The sequence below is a fragment of the Pleurodeles waltl genome, unplaced genomic scaffold (genome assembly GCF_031143425.1).
Source record: "Pleurodeles waltl isolate 20211129_DDA unplaced genomic scaffold, aPleWal1.hap1.20221129 scaffold_91, whole genome shotgun sequence".
NCBI lineage: Eukaryota > Metazoa > Chordata > Amphibia > Caudata > Salamandridae > Pleurodeles > Pleurodeles waltl.
In genome coordinates this window covers 995,814-1,013,670 of record NW_027150403.1, presented here as the reverse complement: position 1 = coordinate 1,013,670, position 17,857 = coordinate 995,814, and the positions used below count along the sequence as shown (strand labels likewise).

General features: G+C 48.0%; 3 non-coding genes across 3 annotated transcripts; all 3 read right to left on the bottom strand.

The window, feature by feature from the left end:
• Nucleotides 1-482: 482 nt before the first annotated feature.
• On the bottom strand, nt 483-554 carry TRNAP-CGG (transfer RNA proline (anticodon CGG)). Its single transcript has one exon. It is a non-coding gene; the product is annotated as a tRNA-Pro (tRNA).
• A 4,652-nt stretch (nt 555-5,206) lies between these two features.
• On the bottom strand, nt 5,207-5,279 carry TRNAP-UGG (transfer RNA proline (anticodon UGG)). The gene has a single exon. It is a non-coding gene; the product is annotated as a tRNA-Pro (tRNA).
• A 5,990-nt stretch (nt 5,280-11,269) lies between these two features.
• On the bottom strand, nt 11,270-11,341 carry TRNAP-CGG (transfer RNA proline (anticodon CGG)). Its single transcript has one exon. It is a non-coding gene; the product is annotated as a tRNA-Pro (tRNA).
• Between the last annotated feature and the right edge of the window lie 6,516 nt (nt 11,342-17,857).

Genomic DNA, 17,857 nt, shown 5'->3' with positions numbered 1-17,857 from the left:
GTTTTAGTGAGCAAACACAAAAGCTACTGCTGCCCAGTGTCGAACCGGGGACCTTTTGCGCGTGAGGCAATGTGATAACCACTACACTACAGAAACAAGCTTGCTGGCTTGACTGAAGGAGCACAGTTCCCCTCATATGTTTGCCCGATTTCCTCTATACTTGATCAGCAGTTGCTCAGAATGCGAGGGGTAAGTGTGAAAATTGCAGCGGTGTCAGCCAGCATGCATACACTCAGACGTCTTGAAAAGTCACAGCTGCGGGCAGAGACAGACAAATATCTGATGCCTAAATGCCAGGAACGCAAGCCTGTGAAATCATCACACAGGGCGCACTGAGAGCAAGCAGGAAGGAAGCCAAGGCATTGTAATCCATTTTTCGCCTGAGGCAAAAAATATGTTTTGCGCAACAATGCTTCGAGTGGAATGAGAAATGTTGAGGGGTTGTGTATTTTGAGCAGGATTTGATTGTTTTCCGCTAAAATGGGCTCGTCCGGGATTTGAACCCGGGACCTCTCGCACCCGAAGCGAGAATCATACCCCTAGACCAACGAGCCTGGGCACAGAAGCGCTACGGCTCCCACCCTGCTCCGAGGGTTGGTGGCAGAGAGTGGGAGACTACATCCCAAAGCAAGAAACGCCACATGGTGCTCTCTTCTGCAGTATGACTAGAGTCATTTGCATGGTCGTCATCGAACATGACATAAAAAGCCTCTATCCTTTAGACATTTTGTCCCAGATTTACAAGAAAATGACTGAGCGCGACGCTGTGCCAAATTTGCAAGCCCCACGCTCCGTCATTTTCAAAATGCAGGGAAGCGCCGTATTTAGTAGAATACAGCGCACCCCTGTGCTTCCCCCTGCGCCAGCTCTAAATTAGCTGCTGAGCGCCAACGCAGCCGTTCTTGCACCATGGTACAAGGATGACTGCGTTGAGGGGGAAATTGTTTTTGTGCAGGAAGGGATACCTTCCTGGCCCAAAGAAAAATCTTCAATGGTGATTTGATCTTACTTCTATGTGTGCTGCAGAATGCAGCACACATAGAAAGAGAAAAAACGAGGAGAAATGAAAACATTTCTCCTCAGTGCGCCACTCTAACGATACCCCTGGGATGGCGTTGGATTTTGGCGCTGACGCAGATTTACGACAACTCCTAAATCTGGAGCAGCATCAAAATGCTATGGTGTTGCTGTGGCACACTCACAGCAACACCCATTGCACGCCCCTTCCAGGGAAAGCGCTGAATGCTAAGGTGCCGTATTTACAAGGTGGTGTTAAGCCACAAAAAGTGGCTGAACGCCATCTTGTAAATACCGCGCAGTGCATAGTGCCACCGGGGCGTCACTAAAAGTGATGCTCCATTGGCGATTGGGCCTTGTAAGTCTGGCACCTTATTTGCTCAAGGTGTGTGTTATTGGTGAGGGCAGGAAAGCTATTTTCGCTCTCATACCTTCCTTCCTTGGCTGGCTTGAATGCGGTAGGCTCAGGCTTCAATGCAAAGGTCAAACAGTGAGCAACTGACTGACGTAAGATGGGGCAACTCCTCTTGGTGAGCTGTGACAGATGCCCCAGGAGCGTAGTACCTCACGATGGTGAGGGATAGACACAGTCTCTTTTATCTCAGCTTGCCTGTCAGCTGAGTCAGGAAATGCAAATACTGGGAAAAAGCCCAGCGACTTGCTGTATTTGCTTGGCTTCGAACCAGGGACCTTTTGCATGTGAGGTGCGCATGATAACCACTACACTACACAAACAGACACACTTGCCGGCTTGCTTCATGTGGCTATGCATTGTACTGGAACCACCACACTATGGAAACAGACACACCTGCTTGCTTTATGTGGCTCTGCATTGGACTGGGATGCAAGGACTGAGGGCCAATGTTCATGACGCTCAAAGCTGAGCCTTCCGGAACACGATCTCTTGCCTTGGAAGAAAGGAACTGGCATCACTTTCATTCCAAGAGGTGATTTCAGAACTGGACCCGAAATTACCATGGAGAAGCACTGTGCATTTAATGTTCCTATGAGCACTGCTGCTCCAGCACAGAAAAGCAGTTGCAAAGAAATCTTGCATACCTTCATGATGCTGAACCGTCTCAACGCAGGTATAAAGCATGTATTGCATTGCAACATGACATCTTACAAGAGTGAAAAGCAGAAATACTCCTGTTTAAAACACAGACTGAACCTATAAAGGTAAGGGTTTGTCTGGGATTTGAACCAAGGTCCTCTCACACCCGAAGCGAGAATCATACCCCTATACCAACTAGACTGCTGCTGCAGAGGCATTTGAAACATCTTCTGAAGCGTCTTTCAGAAAAGCAGGGCCATTCGGAGGCTCTCTCTCTAAGCGTGCCATAGCAATTGATGTTTTCTGTCAAGGATTTTTTGTTTGTCTCTAGCAAGGAAAGAGGTAGTCAAGATGCCCTGTGCCAGTGAGCTTAACTAGGGCACTGATGTGAAAAGCAGACCCTTTCTGGTAGTTGTAACCCTCTGCAAGTCCTGGACCCTTGCACATTAGACTTCCAGACCAGAAGCACTGAAGGGCCTGCTAACTCTTGAGCCAGAGAAGCATGCCTCTTGGATTCAAGCACACTTGCTTGCTCAGCGCTCAATCAGGCTCGATCAGGCGAGATTTATAGTAGTGGCTCATAGGCCTGAAACACTCACCTGAGAGACGCGGGGTGGCTGATTTCCCGGAATGGCCCTTGATGGGGAAATCACCTCCTTTCCCCCGCCTCATTTCAGAATTGTGTGCAACATACAGATACCAAAACCGACCCCACCAGCATTTATCATTCTACATGACATTCGCCCGTATCCCTCCCTATCGCGGGCACATAAACGATTAATCCATACGGCGCTAGCCACGGCCAAAATATGCATACTCCGGCACTGGAGATCTAGCATTGCCCCCACACCCATGGAATGGATGACGGCCATGTATCAAACGGCTACCCATGAATGAGTGATTTATAACCTACAGGACCAAGCAGAACAATTTGAGGAGGTCTGGCGCCCATTCTTGAAGAGACCATGAAGCGGCCGGTGGATGACCAACGGATGATCAATGTTCAATGATCAATGATTAGGGAATATTAATTACCAATCACCCTCTGAGAATCCTAGACTCCGGAAACACATTTAATCTCCTACTGCCCCCTCTCTCTCTCCCTAGCTACGCTATCCTCTCTTCTCTCTCTCTTTTTTCTCTCTCTCTATCAATCCACAGGCCTCTAATTTTGTCACATGCCCGAGACCCTGAACTACCCAACATAGTAATACAAGTCGCTTCCTAACACAAACAAGGACTGAGAAATCAACTCATATAAGACGTAGACACTCTCTAACCGACCTTACCATATCTATCATACATATTATCTACCCCTAGATAATAACTTGCTACAGACGGAGAAGTACAGAACGATCTACTCTTAGGCCTGAACAAGCTAGTCTCAGGATACAAAGAGCCCCTGCCTACCTCGAGTCTCTTCATTCTACATTCCCCCGCGATTACCCTTCCTCTTTCTCCCTCTTTCTTTCCCTTCTCCCCCCCTCCCCATTTCATATGACTATTTTGCCTCTCCCCTATACCAAGACCAACCCCTCCTACACAACCCTATCCTCGCTCTCCCTCCCCTTACCATCCCCCCCCCCACCTGTTTTCCACTCTTCTTCAAAATAAGGGTACACAACCCAACTATGCAACTGGGAATTTTTACTTACCTGACAGTACATGTATATATGCTTACAATGGAAATAATTGTGGTAAACGAACAAAAACAATGTTTTGAAAGCTAAACAGTCTGTTTATATGCTGTATGTACCGCCTTATATATTCTTAATAAAACTTTTGAAACTTAAAAAAAAAAAAAAAAAAAAAAAAAAGAATTGTGTGCAAGTCGCAAGACAGTGTTCAGGGGTTCATGGGTACTGCCTACTCCCAGCTGCCTCTCTGTCTTCTTCATGTAAATTGCAAGTCACGAGGAGGCACCATTGCCAATATGCTCCGCCCGCCTAACCAAGAAACCCAGTTTGAGCTTGTCTGCCTGTGTTGTTGCAGGGGCAGTGTCTTCTTTGCCCAAAAGGTTGCAGGAGAGACTCACTTCAAACGATAGAATCAACTGCTTAAGTAGAAAACAGCATGGTAGTTACTGTCATAAAGTGCAGCTCTAACAGAAGGTGTGCCTGAGATGCCCCTTCCAGTAATACACAGAATTTTGATTGAGGGCCCAGCCGATGGGTTGGTGGATTTCTCCTCACATGCCACAGCAGCTTCCAAAGATAGTGGTGTGAGGAGCTGGCTGTGCAAGCAGAGCGAGATTTAAGGTAAGAAACACACATGTTAGGAGTGGGATTTGAACCCACGCCTCCATGAAGAGACCAGAAGGCTCAGCTTCACTGAAGATCAAGCTCTCTTGAGTCTGACACCTTAGACCACTCGGCCATCCTGACAGCCAAAACATTGTGCAGGTCTGACTCTTCAGTCTGCACTTGTTGATGCTGCCGCTTGCAATGTTCCTATCAAAGTCACAGCTTTAAAGGCCCCACAATATAACATGGCCAAGAAAAAAAAAAAAAACAGAACAAGAAACAAGGCACATGCACGACCACCGAGGGATGCAGATAACTTTTTATCGTCCTGCAATAGTAAAGCACATTTTACACAGGTCACAAGTTTTTAAAGGTCATTTCTGTCTAAGTGTGCATTGAGAGAGACTGAGGTTTTAGTGAGCAAACACAAAAGCTACTGCTGCCCAGTGTCGAACCGGGGACCTTATGCGTGTGAGGCAAATGTGAAAACCACTACTCTACAGAAACAAGCTTGCTGGCTTAATTGAAGGAGCACAGTTCCCCTCATATGTTTGCCCGATTTCCTCTATACTTGATCAGCAGTTGCTCAGAATGCAAGCGGGAAGTGTGAAAATTGCAGCGGTGTCAGCCAGCATGCATACACTCAGACGTCCTGAAAAGTCACAGCTGCGGGCAGAGACAGACAAATATCTGATGCCTAAATGCCAGGAACGCAAGCCTGTGAAATCATCACACAGGGCGCACTGAGAGCAAGCAGGAAGGAAGCCAAGGCATTGTAATCCATTTTTCGCCTGAGGCAAAAAATATGTTTTGCGCAACAATGCTTCGAGTGGAATGAGAAATGTTAAGGGGTTGTGTATTTTGAGCAGGATTTGATTGTTTTCCGCTAAAATGGTCTCGTCCGGGATTTGAACCCAGGACCTCTCGCACCCAAAGCGAGAATCATACCCCTAGACCAACGAGCCTGGGCACAAAAGTGCTAGGCTCCCACCCTGCTCCGAGGGTTGGTGGCAGAGATTGGGAGACTACATCCCAAAGCAAGAAACGCCACATGGTGCTCTCTTCTGCAGTATGACTAGAGTCATTTGCATGGTCGTCATCGAACATGACATAAAAAGCCTCTATCCTTTAGACATTTTGTCCCAGATTTACAAGAAAATGACTGAAAGCGACGCTGTGCCAAATTTGCAAGCCCCACGCTACGTCATTTTCAAAATGCAGGGAAGCGCCGTATTTAGTAGAATACAGCGCACCCCTGTGCTTCCCCCTGCGCCAGCTCTAAATTAGCTGCTGAGCGCCAACGCAGCCGTTCTTGCACCATGGTACAAGGATGACTGCGTTGAGGGGGAAATTGTTTTTGTGCAGGAAGGGACACCTTCCTGGCCAAAAGAAAAATCTTCAATGGTGATTTGCTCTTACTTCTATGTGTGCTGCAGAATGCAGCACACATAGAAAGAGAAAAAACGAGGAGAAATGAAAACATTTCTCCTCAGTGCGCCACTCTAACGATACCCCTGGGATGGCGTTGGATTTTGGCGCTGACGCAGATTTACGACAACTCCTAAATCTGGAGCAGCATCAAAATGCTATGGTGTTGCTGTGGCACACTCACAGCAACACCCATTGCACGCCCCTTCCAGGGAAAGCGCTGAATGCTAAGGTGCCGTATTTACAAGGTGGTGTTAAGCCACAAAAAGTGGCTGAACGCCATCTTGTAAATACCGGTCAGTGCATAGTGCCACCGGGGCGTCACTAAAAGTGATGCTCCGTTGGCGATTGGGCCTTGTAAGTCTGGCACCTTATTTGCTCAAGGTGTGTGTTCTTGGTGAGGGCAGGAAAGCTATTTTCGCTCTCATACCTTCCTTCCTTGGCTGGCTTGAATGCAGTAGGCTCAGACTTCAATGCAAAGGTCAAACAGTGAGCAACTGACTGACGTAAGCTGGCGCAACTCCTCTTGGTGAGCTGTGACAGATGCCCCAGGAGCGTAGTACCTCACGATGGTGAGGGATAGACACAGTCTCTTTTATCTCAGCTTGCCTGTCAGCTGAGTCAGGAAATGCAAATACTGGGAAAAAGCCCAGCGACTTGCTGTTTTTGCTTGGCTTTTAACCAGGGACCTTTTGCATGTGAGGTGCGCATGATAACCACTACACTACACAAACAGACACACTTGCCGGTTTGCTTCATGTGGCTATGCATTGTACTGGAACCACCACACTATGGAAACAGACACACCTGCTTGCTTTCTGTGGCTCTGCATTGGACTGGGATGCAAGGACTGAGGGCCAATGTTCATGACGCTCAAAGCTGAGCCTTCCGGAACACGATCTCTTGCCTTGGAAGAAAGGAACTGGCATCACTTTCATTCCAAGAGGTGATTTCAGAACTGGACCCGAAATTACCATGGAGAAGCACTGTGCATTTAATGTTCCTATGAGCACTGCTGCTCCAGCACAGAAAAGCAGTTGCAAAGAAATCTTGCATACCTTCATGATGCTGAACCGTCTCAACGCAGGTATAAAGCATGTATTGCATTGCAACATGACATCTTACAAGAGTGAAAAGCAGAAATACTCCGGTTTAAAACACAGACTGAACCTATAAAGGTAAGGGTTTGTCTGGGATTTGAACCAAGGTCCTCTCACACCCGAAGCGAGAATCATACCCCTATACCAACTAGACTGCTGCTGCAGAGGCATTTGAAACATCTTCTGAAGCGTCTTTCAGAAAAGCAGGGCCATTTGTTGGAAAATGGGTTATTGGTAGGGCAGGTAGGTACCTACACCTAGCAACAAGCCACTAACCTCCACAAAGGTACAGTTAGGTCTCAGTAAATTAATCCCAGCTCAACCCTTGGTAGCTTGGCAACGAGCGTCAAGGCTTAACTTAGGAGACAAAGTGTAAAGCATTCAAATATCACAAAACAGTAATTAAATAAAACACAGGAAACAGTTTAAAAATCCAAAACCAATTTATAAAAATAGTTTATATTTTTATCTTTAAAATGACACAAAAACGATTAAAATCGGTTCAGGGGAACCGGAGATATGAATTTTTAAAGAATTATTACTTTTCTAGCGCTTAGAAACAAAAAGCGCCAATCGGGTCATCTGGTTGCACCTCGACCGGGGCAAAGTCAAACTTTCAGGCCGACCGCGATGGAGCCCTGCTCGGCTACAGGTCGCGGAAGGCCTCGGTTAAAAAGTTACCTTCTGACTTAGTCTTTATTTTGAAGTTTTTCTTCACCGGGACGAACCTGCCAGTTGAATCCGACCTCCTGGAGCCCTTGTCCGGATACGCGATGTGGGTTTCCTCGGTGGAGACTTTTACCTTCGGACTTAGTCGTTTTTTCGAGATGAAAATCCTTCGATCGGGGTAAACCTGGATCTTGATCCGACGTCCATGGAGCCCTTCTGGGATACGATGGCTGGGAGATCCCGGTCAACTTTTTACGTTCGGACTTAGTCTCTTTTTTGGATGTTTTTCTTTACCGGGACGAACCACGAAATCAGGCCGGGTCGCGGTTGAGGCAAGCCGGCTAGAATTTCCGCGGCGGGTCGGTCCCTCTCTGGAGCTTTTTGCCAAAAATTCTCAAATCTTTTCCAAACTTCTGGGGCTTCACCCAGATGTTCTTTTAAGGTTCTTTTGGGGTCCACAGCTCACCCCAAGGGTCCAGAAGTTCTGTGATGGTCCTTGGGGGGTGCGGACTTCAACTCCCAGAATGCACCTGGCGCAAACTCCTTTTTGGCCACTGGACAGTGGTCAGCTGGTCGCTTTCTTCAGGAGTTGGTGCAGGGGACTCTGGTTTAGCAATTTTTCACCTGTAGCAAACAGGGAGTCCCTCCTTGAACCAGTTGAAGCCAGGCAAAGTCCTTCTTGTGGTGAAGCCCAAGTGTGCAGCTGGTGCAGTCCTTCTGAGTGCAGGGTCCAGGTGCAGGCCAGGGGTCCAGCAGGGCAGTCCTTCTTCTTCTTTAGTTCCTTTCTTGTTGAATTCTGGAGGGGATCTGAGGCGTGGGTGCAGGTCTGCCAGTTTTATCCTTGCTCCTGGGTGAAAAGCAGGGGGGCCCTGGTTCTCCAATCAGGGACAGGGTCGTCCCCCTGTGATGACCACTTCCTGGGAAGTGTGGCAAAAATCCATCCCAGAAGGCAACAGTCTCTAAAAATCCAACATGGATGAATCTGATTTTTGGAGGTTACATCTGGCTGAGCCCACCCACTGGTGTGGCTAAAAATCACAACCACACCCCTCTCCTGCCCTCTCCTAATCTAATCAAGGGGGCACCTAGTTGTCTGGGGTTGCAGGATGTGGGGGTGTTGCTGGGTGCTGCAAATGTCCTTCTCTGCCTTTGAAGACCAGTTTGGCAGCCCTCCCCCTTCCTGCCTCACCATCTGCTGAGGGGAGATTCTCTCCCCCAAGCACATTCCTTTGTGTGAAGCCTGGCCACTTCACACCTCATCAAGGCAGCCTGGCAGAAGCTGCTGCAGGCTGGCCAATCAGAGCACAGCAGCAAAAACAATGCAGAGCTGAAATTGGCAACTTTTTAGGTAAAGTCTAAACTTTTTACCTGGACAAGTTATATTAAATCCAACAACTGGAAGTTGTGGGATTTATTACAACAATCAATTTGATACCAAATTCTTGGTATGTAACATTTAAGGAGACTTTAAAATTTAAAATAAAGTCTGCCCATTCTAGCCTATGAAGGCCATTTACTTCAATGAGGGAAAAACGAATTTGGCTGTTTTTACCTCACCAGGGCTTATAAATCTATTTTTATAAAGTCCCTGCTTATAGTTACATGGCACCCAGCCCTAGGGGCACATAGGGCACACCTTAGGGGTGACTTATATGTAAAAATAAGGTAGTTTAAGACTTTGGAAGTACCTTTAATTCCAAAGTCGAATTTGCATATAACTTTAATTTAAAAGCAGCCAGCAAGGCAGGCTTGCTTTTAAAATGACACTGGGCACCTCAGCAATGCACCTAGGTGTGCACCACCTATGCTGTGGTCCCTAAACCTACATGCCCTACCATATACTAGGGACTTATAGGTAGGTTAACTTAGCCAATTATAATTAGCCTAATTTGCATATCCATTTTACTCAGAGCACAGGCCCTGGGACTGGTTAGCAGTACCCAGGGCACCATCAAAGTCAGGAAAACACCAGCATAAAGTGGAAAATGGGGGCAAAAAGTTAGGGGGCCTCTGCAATCAGCCCTGTTTTCCCACAGAGGCTCTCTCTCTAAGCGTGCCATAGCAATTGATGTTTTCTGTCAAGGATTTTTTGTTTGTCTCTAGCAAGGAAAGAGGTAGTCAAGATGCCCTGTGCCAGTGAGCTGAACTAGGGCACTGATGTGAAAAGCAGACCCTTGCTGGTAGTTGTAACCCTCTGCAAGTCCTGGACCCTTGCACCTTAGACTTCCAGACCAGAAGCACTGAAGGGCCTGCTAGCTCTTGAGCCAGAGAAGCATGCCTCTTGGATTCAAGCACACTTGCTCACTCAGCGCTCGATCAGGCGAGATTTATAGTAGTGGCTCATAGGCCTGAAACACTCACCTGGGAGACGCGGGGTGGCTGATTTCCCGGAATGGCCCTTGATGGGGAAATCACCTCCTTTCCCCCGCCTCATTTCAGAATTGTGTGCAAGTCGCAAGACAGTGTTCAGGGGTTCATGGGTACTGCCTACTCCCAGCTGCCTCTCTGTCTTCTTCATGTAAATTGCAAGTCACGAGGAGGCACCATTGCCAATATGCTCCTCCCACCTAACCAAGAAACCCAGTTTGAGCTTGTCTGCCTGTGTTGTTGCAGGGGCAGTGTCTTCTTTGCCCAAAAGGTGGCAGGAGAGACTCACTTCAAACGATAGAATCAACTGCTTAAGTAGAAACCAGCATGGTAGTTACTGTCATAAAGTGCAGCTCTAACAGAAGGTGTGCCTGAGATGCCCCTTCCAGTAATACACAGAATTTTGATTGAGGGCCCAGCCGATGGGTTGGTGGATTTCTCCTCACATGCCACAGCAGCTTCCAAAGATAGTGGTGTGAGGAGCTGGCTGTGCAAGCAGAGCAAGATTTAAGGTAAGAAAACACACCTGTTAGGAGTGGGATTTGAACCCACGCCTCCATGAAGAGACCAGAAGGCTCAGCTTCACTGAAGATGAAGCTCTCTTGAGTCTGGCACCTTAGACCACTCGGCCATCCTGACAGCCAAAACATTGTGCAGGTCTGACTCTTCAGTCTGCACTTGTTGATGCTGCCGCTTGCAATGTTCCTATAAAAGTCACAGCTTTAAAGGCCCCACAATATAACATGGCCAAGAAAAAAAAAAAAAACAGAACAAGAAACAAGGCACATGCACGACCACCGAGGGATGCAGATAACTTTTTATCGTCCTGCAATAGTAAAGCACATTTTACACAGGTCACAAGTTTTTAAAGGTCATTTCTGTCTAAGTGTGCATTGAGAGAGACTGAGGTTTTAGTGAGCAAACACAAAAGCTACTGCTGCCCAGTGTCGAACCAGGAACCTTTTGCATGTGAGGCAAATGTGATAACCACTACACTACAGAAACAAGCTTGCTGGCTTGACTGAAGGAGCACAGTTCCCCTCATATGTTTGCCCGATTTCCTCTATACTTGATCAGCAGTTGCTCAGAATGTGAGGGGTAAGTGTGAAAATTGCAGCGGTGTCAGCCAGCATGCATACACTCAGACGTCCTGAAAAGTCACAGCTGCGGGCAGAGACAGACAAATATCTGATGCCTAAATGCCAGGAACGCAAGCCTGTGAAATCATCACACAGGGCGCACTGAGAGCAAGCAGGAAGCAAGCCAAGGCATTGTAATCCATTTTTCGCCTGAGGCAAAAAATATGTTTTGCGCAACAATGCTTCGAGTGGAATGAGAAATGTTGAGGGGTTGTGTATTTTGAGCAGGATTTGATTGTTTTCCGCTAAAACGGGCTTGTCCGGGATTTGAACCCGGGACCTCTTGCACCCGAAGCGAGAATCATACCCCTAGACCAACGAGCCTGGGCACAGAAGCGCTACGGCTCCCACCCTGCTCCGAGGGTTGGTGGCAGAGAGTGGGAGACTACATCCCAAAGCAAGAAACGCCACATGGTGCTCTCTTCTGCAGTATGACTAGAGTCATTTGCATGGTCGTCATCGAACATGACATAAAAAGCCTCTATCCTTTAGACATGTTGTCCCAGATTTACAAGAAAATCACTGAGCGAGACGCTGTGCCAAATTTGCAAGCCCCACGCTCCGTCATTTTCAAAATGCAGGGAAGCGCCGTATTTAGTAGAATACAGCGCACCCCTGTGCTTCCCCCGCACCAGCTCTAAATTAGCTGCTGAGCGCCAACGCAGCCGTTCTTGCACCATGGTACAAGGATGACTGCGTTGAGGGGGAAATTGTTTTTGTGCAGGAAGGGACACCTTCCTGGCCAAAAGAAAAATCTTCAATGGTGATTTGCTCTTACTTCTATGTGTGCTGCAGAATGCAGCACACATAGAAAGAGAAAAAACGAGGAGAAATGAAAACATTTCTCCTCAGTGCGCCACTCTAACGATACCCCTGGGATGGCATTGGATTTTGGCGGTGACGCAGATTTACGACAACTCCTAAATCTGGAGCAGCATCAAAATGCTATGGTGTTGCTGTGGCACACTCACAGCAACACCCATTGCACTCCCCTTCCAGGGAAAGTGCTGAATGCTAAGGTGCCGTATTTACAAGGTGGTGTTAAGCCATCTTGTAAATACCACGCAGTGCATAGTGCCACCGGGGCATCACTAAAAGTGATGCTCCGTTGGCGATTGGGCCTTGTAAGTCTGGCACCTTATTTGCTCAAGGTGTGTGTTCTTGGTGAGAGCAGGAAAGCTATTTTCGCTCTCATACCTTCCCTCCTTGGCTGGCTTGAATGCGGTAGGCTCAGGTTTCAATGCAAAGGTCAAACAGTGAGCAACTGACTGACGTAAGCTGGCGCAACTCCTCTTGGTGAGCTGTGACAGATGCCCCAGGAGCGTAGTACCTCACGATGGTGAGGGATAGATACAGTCTCTTTTATCTCAGCTTGCCTGTCAGCTGAGTCAGGAAATGCAAATACTGGGAAAAAGCCCAGCGACTTGCTGTTTTTGCTTGGCTTCGAAGCAGGGACCTTTTGCATGTGAGGTGCGCATGATAACCACTACACTACACAAACAGACACACTTGCCGGTTTGCTTCATGTGGCTATGCATTGTACTGGAACCACCACACTATGGAAACAGACACACCTGCTTGCTTTATGTGGCTCTGCATTGGACTGGGATGCAAGGACTGAGGGCCAATGTTCATGACGCTCAAAGGTGAGCCTTCCGGAACACGATCTCTTGCTTGGAAGAAAGGAACTGGCATCACTTTCATTCCAAGAGGTGATTTCAGAACTGGACCCGAAATTACCATGGAGAAGCACTGTGCGTTTAATGTTCCTATGAGCACTGCTGCTCCAGCACAGAAAAGCAGTTGCAAAGAAATTTCGCATACCTTCATGATGCTGAACCGTCTCAACGCAGGTATAAAGCATGTATTGCATTGCAACATGACATCTTACAAGAGTGAAAAGCAGAAATACTCCTGTTTAAAACACAGACTGAACCTATAAAGGTAAGGGTTTGTCTGGGATTTGAACCAAGGTCCTCTCACACCCGAAGCGAGAATAATACCCCTACACCAACTAGACTGCTGCTGCAGAGGCATTTGAAACATCTTCTGAAGAGTCTTTCAGGAAAGCAGGGCCATTTGGAGGCTCTCTCTCTAAGCGTGCCATAGCAATTGATGTTTTCTGTCAAGGATTTTTTGTTTGTCTCTAGCAAGGAAAGAGGTAGTCAAGATGCCCTGTGCCAGTGAGCTGAACTAGGGCACTGATGTGAAAAGCAGACCCTTTCTGGTAGTTGTAACCCTCTGCAAGTCCTGGACCCTTGCACCTTAGACTTCCAGACCAGAAGCACTGAAGGGCCTGCTAGCTCTTGAGCCAGAGAAGCATGCCTCTTGGATTCAAGCACACTTGCTCACTCAGCACTCGATCAGGCTCGATCAGGTGAGATTGATAGTAGTGGCTCATAGGCCTGAAACACTCACCTGGGAGACGCGGGTGGCTGATTTCCCGGAATGGCCCTTGATGGGGAAATCACCTCCTTTCCCCCGCCTCATTTCAGAATTGTGTGCAAGTCGCAAGACAGTGTTCAGGGGTTCATGGGTACTGCCTACTCCCAGCTGCCTCTCTGTCTTCTTCATGTAAATTGCAAGTCACGAGGAGGCACCATTGCCAATATGCTAAGCCCACCTAACCAAGAAACCCAGTTTGAGCTTGTCTGCCTGTGTTGTTGCAGGGGCAGTGTCTTCTTTGCCCAAAAGGTGGCAGGAGAGACTCACTTCAAACGATAGAATCAACTGCTTAAGTAGAAACCAGCATGGTAGTTACTGTCATAAAGTGCAGCTCTAACAGAAGGTGTGCCTGAGATGCCCCTTCCAGTAATACACAGAATTTTGATTGAGGGCCCAGCCGATGGGTTGGTGGATTTCTCCTCACATGCCACAGCAGCTTCCAAAGATAGTGGTGTGAGGAGCTGGCTGTGCAAGCAGAGCAAGATTTAAGGTAAGAAAACACACCTGTTAGGAGTGGGATTTGAACCCACGCCTCCATGAAGAGACCAGAAGGTTCAGCTTCACTGAAGATCAAGCTCTCTTGAGTCTGGCACCTTAGACCACTCGGCCATCCTGACAGCCAAAACATTGTGCAGGTCTGACTCTTCAGATTCTCTCCCCCAAGCACATTCCTTTGTGTGAAGCCTGGCCACTTCACACCTCATCAAGGCAGCCTGGCAGAAGCTGCTGCAGGCTGGCCAATCAGAGCACAGCAGCAAAAACAATGCAGAGCTGAAATTGGCAACTTTTTAGGTAAAGTCTAAACTTTTTACCTGGACAAGTTATATTAAATCCAACAACTGGATGTTGTGGGATTTATTACAACAATCAATTTGATACCAAATTCTTGGTATGTAACATTTAAGGAGACTTTAAAATTTAAAATAAAGTCTGCCCATTCTAGCCTATGAAGGCCATTTACTTCAATGAGGGAAAAACGAATTTGGCTGTTTTTACCTCACCAGGGCTTATAAATCTATTTTTATAAAGTCCCTGCTTATAGTTACATGGCACCCAGCCCTAGGGGCACATAGGGCACACCTTAGGGGTGACTTATATGTAAAAATAAGGTAGTTTAAGACTTTGGAAGTACCTTTAATTCCAAAGTCGAATTTGCATATAACTTTAATTTAAAAGCAGCCAGCAAGGCAGGCTTGCTTTTAAAATGACACTGGGCACCTCAGCAATGCACCTAGGTGTGCACCACCTATGCTGTGGTCCCTAAACCTACATGCCCTACCATATACTAGGGACTTATAGGTAGGTTAACTTAGCCAATTATAATTAGCCTAATTTGCATATCCATTTTACTCAGAGCACAGGCCCTGGGACTGGTTAGCAGTACCCAGGGCACCATCAAAGTCAGGAAAACACCAGCATAAAGTGGAAAATGGGGGCAAAAAGTTAGGGGGCCTCTGCAATCAGCCCTGTTTTCCCACACAACCCCCACCCAGCCCACACGCCCAGGAGACTCAGCCCAACCCTGGGAGAGTCTTCCTGGCTTGTTAGGCGAGGAAGACAGTGAAGAAAACTGGCTGTCCCTTTGCAGGGCCTACTCTGCCTTATATCCTCCTGTCAGGGTCACTCCCTCTGGGTAGTGAACCCACCCCAACAATGAAAGGACCCATTTCAAACTGAAACTTCCCTCTAGGGTGGTCTTCCTCCTCTCTCTCTGCCAACTTGGGTAGTGAGGTGCCCACCTCCCCTACTCCTAACTTTGCTAGGGCAAAACCTAGCTTACCCAAAGAGGTCACCCAACACTTGAGCAACCCCACCATGACCAATAGGGTCAGGGGGCCTACTTTGCTATTGGCCCTGGGGTCTGCCTCCCAGGCCAAGTACAGTGCTGCCAGGAAGGCTAGCACCCAGCAGAGGCTACTGACAGCTGTCAGTACCCAGAACCACACCCTAAGCTCTCCACTGACAGGTGGCTGAGCTGCTTTAGGGGCATCTTTGGGGTCCTGGCACCCCTCTTGCTGTCTAGAGTGGGGGGCTACCACCTCCTGTGGCAGACACCCTCCTTCCACTCTCCCTTCTGTCAGTGCAGGGGCAACACCTTGCATCTGGACAGCTGCCTGACTACTCAGGACTTCCTTGGGGTCAGGTGAGGCCTCACCAGTGCCAACTCTGGGCTCCCCCCTACTGGGGCAGAAGGCCCTTGGCTCCCTGGAACTCTCTTTAAGAATGGCCTACCCTTCCTTTTCTTCTTTCCTTTTCTTGGGGACCCCTGTGTCCTAACTGTAGGGACTGACTCCCCAGGACTTTGGGTTGGGGGGCGCCCTGGGCGACTACCCCATCTGTGACCAGACTCACCTCTGGGAGGTCATTGCCCAGGATACAATCTAGGGGAAGGTCAGCACTGACTACCACCCTAATCCAGTCAAGGATACCCTCCCTTTCTAGGGGTACTATGGCTACAGGTTTGGAGGTGACCTCCCCTGTGGCTATCCTGACTTTCTTTGTCTTTCCTGGGACATACATGTCTGGGGTCACTAACCGGTCACTCACTATAGTGTGACTGGCACCGGTGTCTCTCAGGCCAGTGGTAGGGATCCCATTCACTTGAATGTGGTGGAAGTGCCTACTCCCACCCTCAGGGATCACCAGCTTACCATCTGGTCCTGTCTCCCAGCTCAATGCTAGGAGGACTTCATCATCTGAGGAATCCTCCTCTATGGCTACACTGGACAGCCCAGTGCTAACCACCTTCTTTGGACAGGCTGCATCTCCTCTGAAGTGACCTGTCTGCTGACAGTCAAAGCAAGCCCTACTGTCCAAGAGTTTTTTTAACCCTGGGTCTCCCTGTCTCTGCTTGTCAGAGTGGGAGTGGGATTTACTCTCCTCCTTCTTAGGGTTCTGGGGTACAGAGGGAGTCTCTGTGGTGGGCTTACCACCTCCCTCCTTAGGTTTTTGGGGACCTGTCCCCCCCTTCTTGGAGTCTCCCCCCTGGGACTTGACAACCACCCTGGTTCTCAACCACTCATCAGCTGCCTCCCCTAGCTCTCTAGGGTTGGTCTGCTTAGAGTCCACTAGATGCTGGCGTAACCTTTCTTGGATACAATTGGTCAAGATGTGCTCTCTCATGATCAGATTGTATAACCCCTCATAAGTATCTACTTTGTTACCAACAATCCAGCCCTCTAGTGCCTTTAGTGAAATGTCCACAAAGTCAACCCAAGACTGGGTACTGACCTTCTGGGTGTCCCTGAACTTCATTCTATATTGCTCTGGGGTCAGACCAAACTTCTTGGCTAAGCACCTCTTCATACTAGGGTATGAATCTGCCTCCTCCCCCCTTAAGGTCAGAAGCCTATCCCTCCCTAAGTTGGGGACCAACTCCCACAAAATGGAACCCCAGTATTGAGGCCTAACCCTTCTCATTTGGAGTGCCCTCTCAAAGGCCCCCAGCCACTTATCTATGTCATCCCCCTCTACATAAGCAGGAACTACCCCCTTGGGTAACCTGGGGCAAACTCCCCCACCCATGGACACCTCGGCTTCTTTATCGCTGCTTCCATCTCTTTTCTCTTTGTATGCCCACTTTTTCTTTTCTAGGGCCAGCTTCTCTGCTTCCAAAGCTATGTATGCTAGCTGGGCCTCCAGCTCTCTTTCTCTGATGGATGGGTTCTCTCCTCCTGAAAGGACCCCCTTCCCACCACTAGCTTTGGATCTGCCCCTAGTGACTGTGTTTACTGAGGACCGTTCTTCCTCATCCTCACTTGGGCTCAGATGCCTTCCCTCCCCTGAGTGGTTAGAGCTTGCATCCTCCCTTCTTTCTCCCTCCTCTGGAGCTTCTTCTGACTCTACCTCTTGGGCCTCAGCCCATGCTGTCAGGGATGTGATCAGGATTTGCTTCCTGAGATCAGTGGTTGCAGGCAACCCTCTTTCAATACACAACCCCCTAAGCTGGACTACTGTCAGTGTGGGTAGGCTAGCCAGATCAAGCTCCATGGTTCCCTAGTTTTGTGTCAACAAAAACTTTTTGCAAAAATTGGAAACAAGAATTTAGAAAAATTACAAAAATTCAATAATTGAAATTAATCCAAATTAAAAATTAAAAACAATTTTTGCACTAGGACAATTTAAAGGATTTTTAATTTGTTTTACCTAAAACTGTAACGTGATATTGAACACAAGTACAGGATCCCGTCGCTGCGTCCAATTATGTTGGAAAATGGGTTATTGGTAGGGCAGGTCGGTACCTACACCTAGCAACAAGGCACTAACCTCCACAAAGGTACAGTTAGGTCTCAGTAAATTAATCCCAGCTCAACCCTTGGTAGCTTGGCAACGAGCGTCAAGGCTTAACTTAGGAGACAAAGTGTAAAGCATTCAAATATCACAAAACAGTAATTA